Raw genomic sequence first — 11,298 nt, 5'->3', positions numbered from 1 at the left:
TATGAACTACTACCTGACAAGAGAGTTAAATCGCTTCAGCTCGATACATTAACGTTTGGTATTGTTCGAGCATTTTTGCTTTTCGTTTGATGCAAGATTTGTAATTAAAAATCATGAAATAAGAGTCGTCTTCAAGTCTTTAATTAAATATTCACATGCTGGTCAGATTAAATGAAGTAAATTTACTGTATTTTTAATATTAGTTTCATTCTAAAAATTAATTAACATAAAAGACATTGGATTTGTCCGAGTAAATTTGGTAATTAAGGTAATACCGGTAAAGGGAGAGAATGTTACGCATATCTCATCGTTCGACACGTGTTGGACGCGAGCAATACAAGTGACTACAGGAAGCGGGGCTGTATTGACGTCAGAGTCAGGATTGTAACATTATGGAACAGGATCATTGACGACCACTCAGATCTATCCAAGTATATTATATTCCGATGAATTTCCGATGCTTTTACACGTTCCACTATTCTGTTTGACAAGTAGGAATGAACTCTTAAGTAGTGTAATGTGTAAAAACAAAAATGGCAGTCTTATCCTTATAACTTGATTCTAGGTTTGAATATCTTAATTCACCATTAAATAATTATTTCGCTTTGATGAACGCGAAAAAGTCTAAAAATATAATGATATAATTATAAATCAAACGAACTTACCTTAAGTGAAGTTCGATTATAATTATATGAAATCCTTGTTTGAGTAATTATAAAGTAGTACATCGCCTTTCGATGGACTTCACCACGAACATTCAGAACAAAAAACGATCTTCTCATAACTTCTTGATGATACTGCTCATTTTTTAGAGAGATTGTAATCGCTATGTAGGGAAGGGATTAAAACTTTTCTTTTTTTTTTTTTTTTTTTTTTATAGGGTGGGTGATAATTACTCAAACAAGGATTTCATATAATTATAATCGAACTTCACTTAAGGTAAGTTCGTTTGATTTATAATTATACTACAATCCTTGTTTGAGTAATTATAAAGTAGTTGATTAGAGTATCAATGGCGATTACATTTAAATGAAAATTAAAATTTTCCATAACCAACAGGAAAAAATATAACTTTATTTCATTAAAGACAATAAATTATAAACTGTTGAACAAAGTATTTAAGACAATACTGCACGAATAAACTCATCATCATTGTTCATAATTGGCTTATTATAAAATTTCGCGAACGCTGATGATTTTTTAGTCCATCCTGCAGAGGAATGGATAACACTCAAGTTCACACCTTTGCTATAAGCTTTACTAGTTGCAGCATGTCTTGTCGAATGACCCGAAAAAATAGAAATGTCAATTCCGCTATCTCCCAATACTTTCTTAATCCAATGACTCAAAGTCTGAGACGTTACTGGAATGAACGGTTTTTTACTTGATATAAATAATTTTTTATCTTGACTAGATCTAACAACTTTAGTTTTTTCTATATAAAATATAAGCGTAGTGGCAACACAAAGACTCAAATCGTCACTAAAGAAAGGAAATTGTAGTAATGGTTGCGCTCGACCAGCGGCAGAAGTTTTAATGTGAGCCGGAATTTCGATTTCTATTTTCCCGTTCCTTTCAAAAATATTATCAAGCTCAATTGATGCTAAAGTCTGAGCTCTTTGAGCTGTTACTATAGCAAGTAACGTTACAAGTTTCTTACCCAATTGGTCCAAAGTCAGCTGTTCTAATGGGTACCAATTGGATAGAAAATTTAAAACAACACTGACATCCCACATGCGCTTATATTTTGGATTAGTTGGACGCATACGATTTACACCTCGGAAGAAAACCGATAGGAGTTCGCTTTCAGTGATGCTGTACTCTAGAATGCGCGAAATAGCTGATCTCGCAGAATTAAGAGTGCCATATTTAGCACCAGCGTTGAATTTCGCCGTTAAAAATTCAATAATTGTCGGCACAGGAGCCGAAAAATGGCAAACATTTTTATTTTTGCAAAATTCAACCAATTCTACTAGCACAGAGCTGTATTGCTTGATGGTGTTAACCGCTAATCCTTCCATTAGTAGTATAATAATATCAGAATAATCGTATACGACTCTAAGTTGATGTTTTTTGTATTCTTTAATATATTTAATGTGAAATAAAAAAAAGACTATTTCTACTAGCCTCTCGAATATTTCAATGTTTAATCTTGTTCCTAAAAATTGTAACGGCAAACGCACGTCCTTCGATTGCATAATAACTATCAAATCTCGTAGACCACCAAATCGAACTATAATGGCGGTTTCATAATATACATTTGGCCGATTCTCTGTGAAATCGAATGGCAAAAAAAAATTTTTTTCTGCAAATATGAAAAACTTGTTGTATTTTATGTCAGATTTGTCCCAAAAAAATTTTAGAAAAATTGGGGCCTTCTATGACACTTTCTCAGGGGCCCAAAGTTGACCATTTTAGCGTTTTTTTGAAATTCATGAAAAATCACAAATATTCAAATAATTCCTGGATCAGGGTAGAATGATTCAAAAGTAAAAGTGTCTAGGAACTTTTTTGTTGGAAATTGTCCAAATTTTCAGAAAAAAATATGCCAAAGTGATTGGAGCTATATAGTAAAGTGAAAAGCTCTCAAAAGTTCAAAAAAACATAAAACAAGAAATCTACTCGAGTTCGAACCAGAATTTCATTTCCTAAACTATGTAAAAAGCTTCCCAAAGATGTAAATTACTGCCTGATAAAGTTTTGTGATGGGTCTTAAAGTTTAACGCAATGTAGACGATAATGTGTGGCGAAAAACGTGCAGAAAAGGTCTGAAAATGGCTGTTTTTGGTGATTTTAGACATTTTAGGCCTATTTTTCACCTTTTTTGCACGTTTTTCGCCACACATTGTTATCTACATTGCGTTAAACTTTAAGACCCATTACAAAACTTTATCAGGCAGTAGTTGACATCTTTGGGAAGCTTTTTACATAGTTTAGGAAATGAAATTCTGGTTCGAACTCGAGTAGATTTCTTGTTTTATGTTTTTTTTTATGTTTTTCCATACATACGTCTTTAGGTGGCTCCAATCCCTTTGGAATACTTTTTTTCTGAAAATTTGGACAATTTCCAACAAAAAAGTTTCTGGGCACTTTTACTTTTGAATTATTCTACCCTGATCCAGGAATTATTTGAATATTTGTGATTTTTTCATGAATTTCAAAAAAACGCTAAAATGGCCAACTTTGGGCCTCTGAAAAAGTGTCATAGAAAGCCCCAATTTATCTAAAAATTTTTTGGGACAAATCTGACATCAAATACAAGTTTTTGATATGTGCAGAAAAAAAATTTTTTTGGCCATTCAACTTGACAGAGAATCGGCCATATATATATGGATTTAAAGAGTCCAAAATTTCCAAGGAATTAAAAAAAAACCGTGTCGATACGATAAATCTAGCCCAAGATAGAAGCATTTGAAAATCGACAAAATTTCGATGAAAATTTTTGTTGCGATAATTTTGTTGCCGAGTATAGTTAAATTGATAACAATAACGTAAATTTTGTAACTGCTTTACGAAATTTTTTCATGCAAAAATTTATTTTTCTACAGACTATTTTTTTTTTTAGTTTTTTCATCAACAAAATACTTGACAATTTTAAATTATTATTTTTTTTAGATAAGTGTTAAGGGCTTATATATACCTTAAATTCAAAAATTTTTTTATTCAATTTTTGAATAGGATTTTTTCTCCCCTTTCCGTATACTTTACGCGTTAAAATTTTTCTTTTTTTGCGTTTTCTGGTGAGTAGTGTTTTTGGTCACCTCACGTAACTTTCAGAGGGTACCGATTGAGTTTTCGCACCAGCGTCGCGTACACTTCTTCAGAACATCAATGCTTACGGCTACTACTACGGGTGAGACGATTGAGCTCATAAATCATTCTTAAAACGTACTTTTATGACTTATATTTCGGCAAAAACGAAAAATGAAAAAAAAGTGTGCTTAACTGTTGATGCATCGCAATCTGAGTGTTCGGTCGTCTCAGCCGTAGTAGTGGCCGTGAGCATTGATGTTCTAAAGAAGTGTACGCGACCCTGGTGCAGAAAACTCAATCGGTACCCTCTGAAAGTTACGTGTGGTGACCAAAAACAGCTTTTCATAATTACTTTTCGGTTATAGTTACAAGATTCAGCAGTAAGTCTTTAAACAATAGTATAATTTTTAATAATAGTATATTTTTTAACGGGAGCACGTACAGTTTTTCAGCAAAACGAGGGATTATAGCACGAGACGAAGGTGAGTGCTGTAACGAGTTTTGTTAAAAAACCATATCTGCTCTAGTGAATGATATTTTTCTTTTTTTTTACCAGAGCATAAAATTAGCGGCAAAGTTGCGTATTTTATATTAGAGTGGGAAAAAAATTTTTTTTGAAAAAGCTTTTTTCATAATTTTTGTTTTTTTTTATACTTTGCCGGCTAGGTGCTTCCGTACCTGTTGAATAAAGCAGTTCCGTTTTGGATAACTGGATTATGTATATTTTTCTTAATATATTCAATATCATCAAACTATTCGCTCAGCATTTGCAACGAATTTGCCACCAGTTATAATGTATGATCCTCGATAAGAAAAAAATACTAAAATTATCGAATTCACAAAACAGTAATATAGTTGGTGTGACGTTTACGTAAGAAAATTAAAAACAATTTAGATCTTTTATCTAAGTGTAGAGGAAAATATAATGAACTTTTTAAAGAGTTACGAATTTCTGCAAGGGACTTGTTTTTTTATTGATGTAAGTGAAATTGTTATTTTAACAAATAATTTTATTTCGTGGAAAATTATATACTCATACAAAGATTGAAAGCATATAGTAGTAACACTTTGAAAAATCTATAGATTAATATTGTGGATATGGCCGTCCAATGAAATTCAATTATATTTCTTCTGTTAGGTCGTAGTCCACCTAAAATTTAAACGATTGTAATAATTAAAATGAAAATTCTCGGAAAGTAAAATAAGCTTTAATTTTGTATAATATTATATGTAGCTATAACTTACCGGATTGACATCATCATTTCAATCAATTATCTATCTTATATTCATATATTTGGCCAGAAAATTGAAATGAGCACGTTAATTGGAATTAAATTCTCACGAATAATTACCAATTTGTTATAAATGTATTTGTAGTTATAAGTTATACCTATTTTGGATAATTATTTTGCCGAATTTTATATATTCTCTCCAGTTCTTCTGGTGAAAAGAGCGGTCTTAATGAAAGAACTAACTGGAATCAGATTAAAGTTACATTATTATTAGATTTGAAACTCTAAAGAAATAATATAAGTTTAAAATGTGGGATATAATTATGTTTACCTCTTCGTCACCCGAATCAGACCCTCCTGGTCTATTCTGAATTTTAGAATCTTCAAAGTCATCCCGGAATACGATATCTTGAGCCTGACAATAACAGAATACCGCAAAGAAAAGTGTTAAAACAGCGAACTTCATATTGAACTTTTGTTAGCTTGTTCTCTATAACTAAGCACCGAATTAAAGAGCTCGAAGTTGCTTTCGATCAAACTAGTTTATGAATTGCCAATTTTTTAATGCAATGCGGTTTATATAGGTGCCGATGAATATAGGAATACAATGAATATTTGTAAAATAAAGCTTGAATTAATTTCACTTCATTTAACTCATTTCAGTCTTTGAATAGAAAATTCGGTGGAAACAAATGAATGATTGAACGTTTTTTTTATTTATTATCGTATTTTGTTTACCAGCTGTACGAAAAAACATGAATTGTTACTTATGGCAAATTTCATTAATAAAAATGTATTCACCATTTTCCTCATAACTCTAACGATATTGTATTGCTGCATCGTTAAATGAACTAAACGTAACTTGATTTTAAAAATATTGACAACATCATGTTGTTGTTTTTTTATGTATGTATTGTGCGTTTTTCAAAATAAGCTTTTAACAATGCGCTCATGTCACTGTTATATTCAACTCAATTACCGTATTGTTTGCATCAAGGTCTAATAACGCACAGATCATTTAACAGTTCGCAATTCCACTCGTAAATTTCGCTCACATGTGCTCACCAGTTAGACATTTAAAACTCGACCTTACAATAGAGTTTTACTTTCGTGAATTTATACGAATTCAACTACGATGATTATCGTTCATTTTTTACTATTAACAACTCGGGACATTATAATGAGAAAGTTGAATAAAACGTGTTGTGAGTTTAGTTTAAAGGATAATTTTTAATTTCATAATTGGATGATTCAGCTGCTGCTTGTGCCTAAATTTTAGATGTTCAAAACAACTAAAATAATTATAATGGGAAATGTTAAGTCTTTTACGGTGTTCAGCTTGTTGCCGACCATCTGTTTCGCCACAAATGCTGTCAATGGCTTTTTTTCTTGATCTTCATAGAAGTATCTGTAAAATTTTATGGCAAAGTGTTATTTTAGTTGATCATTGGAAAAACCACTCTCACAAATACAAGATATAGTGGTTTTGTAAAATACTTTTTCTCGTTTCGATTGAGACGCGATAAGAGCGAAAAGTTGAAAATTGTATTCTGTCTACGTTCATGAATTGTAGCGTTTTATTCGAAACAAAACTGTTTGATGCTATAATCGAAAAATCTTGGTAAATATTGGACGGATTACTCATTTTCTCATGGTAACGGACTCGCGGTTCAATTGCAAGCCCATTCTCTGGGATCAGAGCAAGCCCGACTTAATAATAAGCTTTACATAATGCATCCGCACCGCATGTGCATTATGCAGCCCAGTCTACAGAATCGAAAAAATGTAAGCATCCCTGATCAAATTTTCAAAACAAGGTTGATACTTGATCGAATGACTAGAAGGTTCTTCTGTGACTGACACTCCATAAATCACGAATAATACAACTGCTACTTGGTAAAAAGTTGTATTTTGGTCTACGAAAGAGCATACTTTAGTTATGGCCAATTTCAATTTTTAGAACAAATTTATGTTCAATAATTTTTTTTCTTCTTCGTCTTTTGTAATTTTGTTGTTAGTGCGAACAGAAATTCGCGGAAAAAGTCCGAGGTATGAAAGGCTGCGTAAACAAATGCTAGGAACACTCGTAGTACGCAGTCACGGTCAACATCGACAACATGCAGCTCAAAGCTTCGAAGACTTTATAATAATCAATGGCTACCTTTATGACCAACGTGAAGAGTACGTATCTCCGAAACTTGACCTTTTCTGGTTTGGTTTGCGAAAATTTAGTCATACACCATCTACATAGTAACGTATGAACTACTACCTGACAAGAGAGTTAAATCCCTTCAGTTCGATACATTAACGTTTGGTATTGTTCAAGCATTTTTGCGTTTCGTTTGATGCAAGATTTGTCTTTTGTTTAACCGTTCATAATCGAGTTGAAAACTTAGTAATTGAGCGTGACACTGGTTATATTATTTATATTTTTCGAAGTAGGTAGGGGTATCACAATGAATTTGCGCGTGTTTAAAAGTCACGTACCACTGTCCTGTCTTTTCAGTAGGAACAATTTATTCGTAGTTACAATGTCGATCGTGAAATTGAGCGATTCTCAGGTAACAGAAATCGCCAAAGAGCGGTTTATTCACCATAGTCGTCATTATGAAAACATAACGAATACCAGGTGAGGAGTATGTATCTCCGAAACTTGATCTTTTCTGGTTTGGTTTGCGAAAATTTAGTCATACACCATCTACATAGTAACGTATGAACTACTACCTGACAAGAGAGTTAAATCGCTTCAGCTCGATACATTAACGTTTGGTATTGTTCGAGCATTTTTGCTTTTCGTTTGATGCAAGATTTGTAATTAAAAATCATGAAATAAGAGTCGTCTTCAAGTCTTTAATTAAATATTCACATGCTGGTCAGATGAAATTAAGTAAATTTACTGTATGTGTAATATTAGTTTATTTCATTTTTTTCAGTATTGATACCAAATCTTTCACATATAAGACATTGAATTTGTCCGAGTAACTTCGGTAATTAAGGCACCTGACGGAAATAATATCTGTCCGGATCGACTTCACTTGCTCCGATGATTCGGAGTCTATCTATACGTTTATGAGAACTTTTAATGTCTACCGTGAAGTAAGGTCCGGACAGATATTGTGTCCGTCGAGTGTATGCCTATATACCGCGCTAAAACTTGAACGAGAGAGAGGATGTTACGCATGGATTTTTAAAATAAAAATTTTTTGGTGGTTAGAAACAAATTTTTTTTCTGGCTATTTTCAATGAATCTTTTTTTAACTTAATTATATTATAACCAGTCGAGTTATGTTTTCGTAGTTTTTCTTCCGTATCATTAGAACATTTTCAATATATGATACAACAATGACATAAAAAAAAAATTTATTTCATTTTCTAGTTTTCAGATTCTTACTGGTTGCTGATTTTTCAATCTATCGTGGAATATTTTAGCATATATCCGTACACGTATTTTAATTATTATTAATTTTATACTCACAGAAAATGGCTTTTGATTTTTTTTAATCTAACCACCATTTTTCATAATCCGATGAGCACATGGTGAATGAACTCTAGAGAAATCTGATGGCCATCTATAGACATCTAACTTAATATTTTAGATTTACTTTTTATCCATATATTTAGATTTACATTTTAGACTTATATTTTTTAGATATTCTTTTTCATTGGATATGATAATATTCTCCTTTTTCACGAACTCTACTTTGCACGAAATTTCGTTTCATTTTCAAGTCAAGCGATAGTACATGTAAGCTTTGAATATGCAATAAGAAGAAAAAAAGCATACATTTTTAATCTTGATCCCAACGCTAGACTTTTCTTACGAAAATCGTTGTCGTTGCCAGCCCCTGACAATCGAATATACACACTCGAGCGATGTGTCTCTGGTTGCCAGACTTTCAGGCTGACTATCTCAATCCACGAGTGAAGTCGAATCTTCGTTTAACGAAATTGACTAAGGAAGAGATGCGGCGTTTAGCATCGATGCCGAAATCAATTCAAATTTTCGAACGACGACGTTCCACGCGGCGTTCCAAACAAACGAGCCGTAACAATAACAATGACGACAAGGCTAAACGCTTAACGCCGTCGCGCGTATAAATCCAACCTAAACTTTCGGCCCTACCTTCCCAACGAACAACCTCGTTTCCAAATTTCCCGTCGATCCATCCGTTTTTTTCTCTTTCAAAGCCGACAAAACTAATAAATAAATAAGTAATCAATGAACAAAGTGAGCGCGGCAAATCAAAATTGTTTGTAAATGCTTCAGTGATACGCGAGCGACAAACCTCTTCTCCCACCCCCAAAAAACCATGAAATTTTCAAGTTAAGTACGTGATCCAAAAAAAATTAAAAAAAGCTCAAAAAAACACAAATAAGAAGTCATCCTACGTCGTCGTCGAAAATGAAAACTCAATATAGAGCCCCTGTGGATCCGTGAGGGATGGATCTAAAGGGCTGAAAATTTCAATAGATTTTCTTTTTTATATTTACTCCTGAAGAACTGATTTATACCAATCAGTATAATGGCTTTTGTATCAAGCGTACGCTACGAGTGTTGTATATGAGCGGGAGAAAAGCCCACCTCGTTGAAAATTTAAAAGTCAAAACATCTCGTTGTCGAAATCGTGCTCCATCGATCCTACACTACCATTCCCTATTATTATTATTATTATTATTCCTCTTTCACTCTCTCTCTTTCTCTGTCACCCTTTTTTCCGCTGAAAACATATCTCACGTTTATATCTATCTATATTAAGAAATATACATACGACGCAGCAGCATACATACAGTTACAAGCCATCCGTCACACGTATCGTACACGTACTCGAGCACCACACAAAACCCGTTGTCTCTCTCTCTCTCTCTCTCTCTCTAACACTTTTTTACTCACGGGCGCGCGCGATGATCATTTTTTTTTTTTTTGGTAAATATAAACGTTCGATGCCCCCGCGCAAACTTATATTTCGTGGCAGTCCCCCTCGAATTCGGCGTCGATAGCGGCGTCGTAGAATATAGAAATATACATTTTAAAAAAAACGTAATATCGTATAATTAGTACCTCCAGTACTGTACGTGCGGCTATACGCGTATACCGGTGCACACGCACGAGCAATTTTCGATACATCATCGCGCGCGTACGCATCGAAGAAAATAGAATTTGTGCGCGTACTCGTGTAGACAGTATTATAAGTGTTTGTGCGAAGTTTATCAGTGATTAGAAAAATTCAAAAATCAAAACAAATGGTTGACATCACGGCTGACAAGGCGATCACAACCGCCAAGCTCAGGTTGAAACAGATGCCAGCAGCGGCGCAGGCAGCGGCGCAAGCAGCAGAAGCATCGGCATCGGCAGCAACAACGGCGGAAGCAGCAGCAGCAGAACCGGCTGCTGCCTCCGCGATCGATGCTCAACCGGAACAGCACATGGTTGTAAAAGTTTAAATCAATTTTTAATTCAGTTCAATCCACGAATAAATTTTGATATTTGCTTTAAAACTATTTGAATTCCCGAATGGAATTGATTCGTCTCCAGTTTCTTTGAGTTGTTCATGCTCTAGGTATTAAAAATAGCCAAGAGTTAACTTCTTGTGTACCATATAGTTCTTTTAGGCTTTTTAGGCTTCAAACGGATCAGAGCGAACTTCTCCAGGATGTTATGGTTCTTGTGGGTTGCTCGGGAAAGATAGAAAAAATTAAATATTTGCGACGAATAATTTAAATGTTGATTACGAACGCTTTATCATGAAAATAAATAAATAAGTTAAGTGCGTGAAAAGTCTTACATAAACAAGAAAATATGAAAATACTTTGAACGTTAGATACCATAATAAGCTCAAAAGGATTCAAACTCCCTGGAGAAATCCGTTATGTACCGCAATAACTCGAGAAGTTCGCTCCGATCCATCTTAATCTCCTGGAGTCTAAAAATTTTAAAAGAGCTATAATGACGAGAAGTTCACTCTTGGCTATTTTTAATATCTGAAGCATGAACAAGTCAAAGAAACTGGAGACATAAAATTAGATTTAAATCATGAAGGTTCAAATCAAGCTTAATTCACGAATCAAGTTGGTTCACAAATAAAAATAATTTAAATCAAAATTGATTCGTTAATTAACCCATCAACGCGCAAAAATATCATAGATAAAGTTAAAATCTTTTCATGAAAATTCATATCCAGGGGGTTTTTGGTATGCTCTTTCAAAATCCGGTGTTATCTTTACGAAAAATAAACATTATCATTGTTTAATTTGCAATTTAAGAAAAACGTGATTTTTTGACTAGAAATTTTTTTCCAAACTCGATTTTCTACCT

General features: G+C 33.5%; 1 long non-coding RNA gene across 1 annotated transcript; it reads right to left on the bottom strand.

Annotated features, from left to right (window-relative positions):
- Nucleotides 1-4,779: 4,779 nt before the first annotated feature.
- On the bottom strand, nucleotides 4,780-5,506 carry LOC106649262. Its single transcript, XR_001339292.2, has 3 exons — nucleotides 5,317-5,506; nucleotides 4,999-5,227; nucleotides 4,780-4,903 (listed from the first exon to the last, which is right to left on the bottom strand). It is a non-coding gene; the product is annotated as an uncharacterized LOC106649262 (long non-coding RNA).
- Between the last annotated feature and the right edge of the window lie 5,792 nt (nucleotides 5,507-11,298).

Source organism: Trichogramma pretiosum, unplaced genomic scaffold (genome assembly GCF_000599845.2).
Source record: "Trichogramma pretiosum strain Unisexual culture from Peru unplaced genomic scaffold, Tpre_2.0 scaffold98, whole genome shotgun sequence".
Classification (NCBI taxonomy): Eukaryota; Metazoa; Arthropoda; class Insecta; order Hymenoptera; family Trichogrammatidae; genus Trichogramma; species Trichogramma pretiosum.
This window is presented reverse-complemented; position numbering and strand designations above follow the sequence as displayed.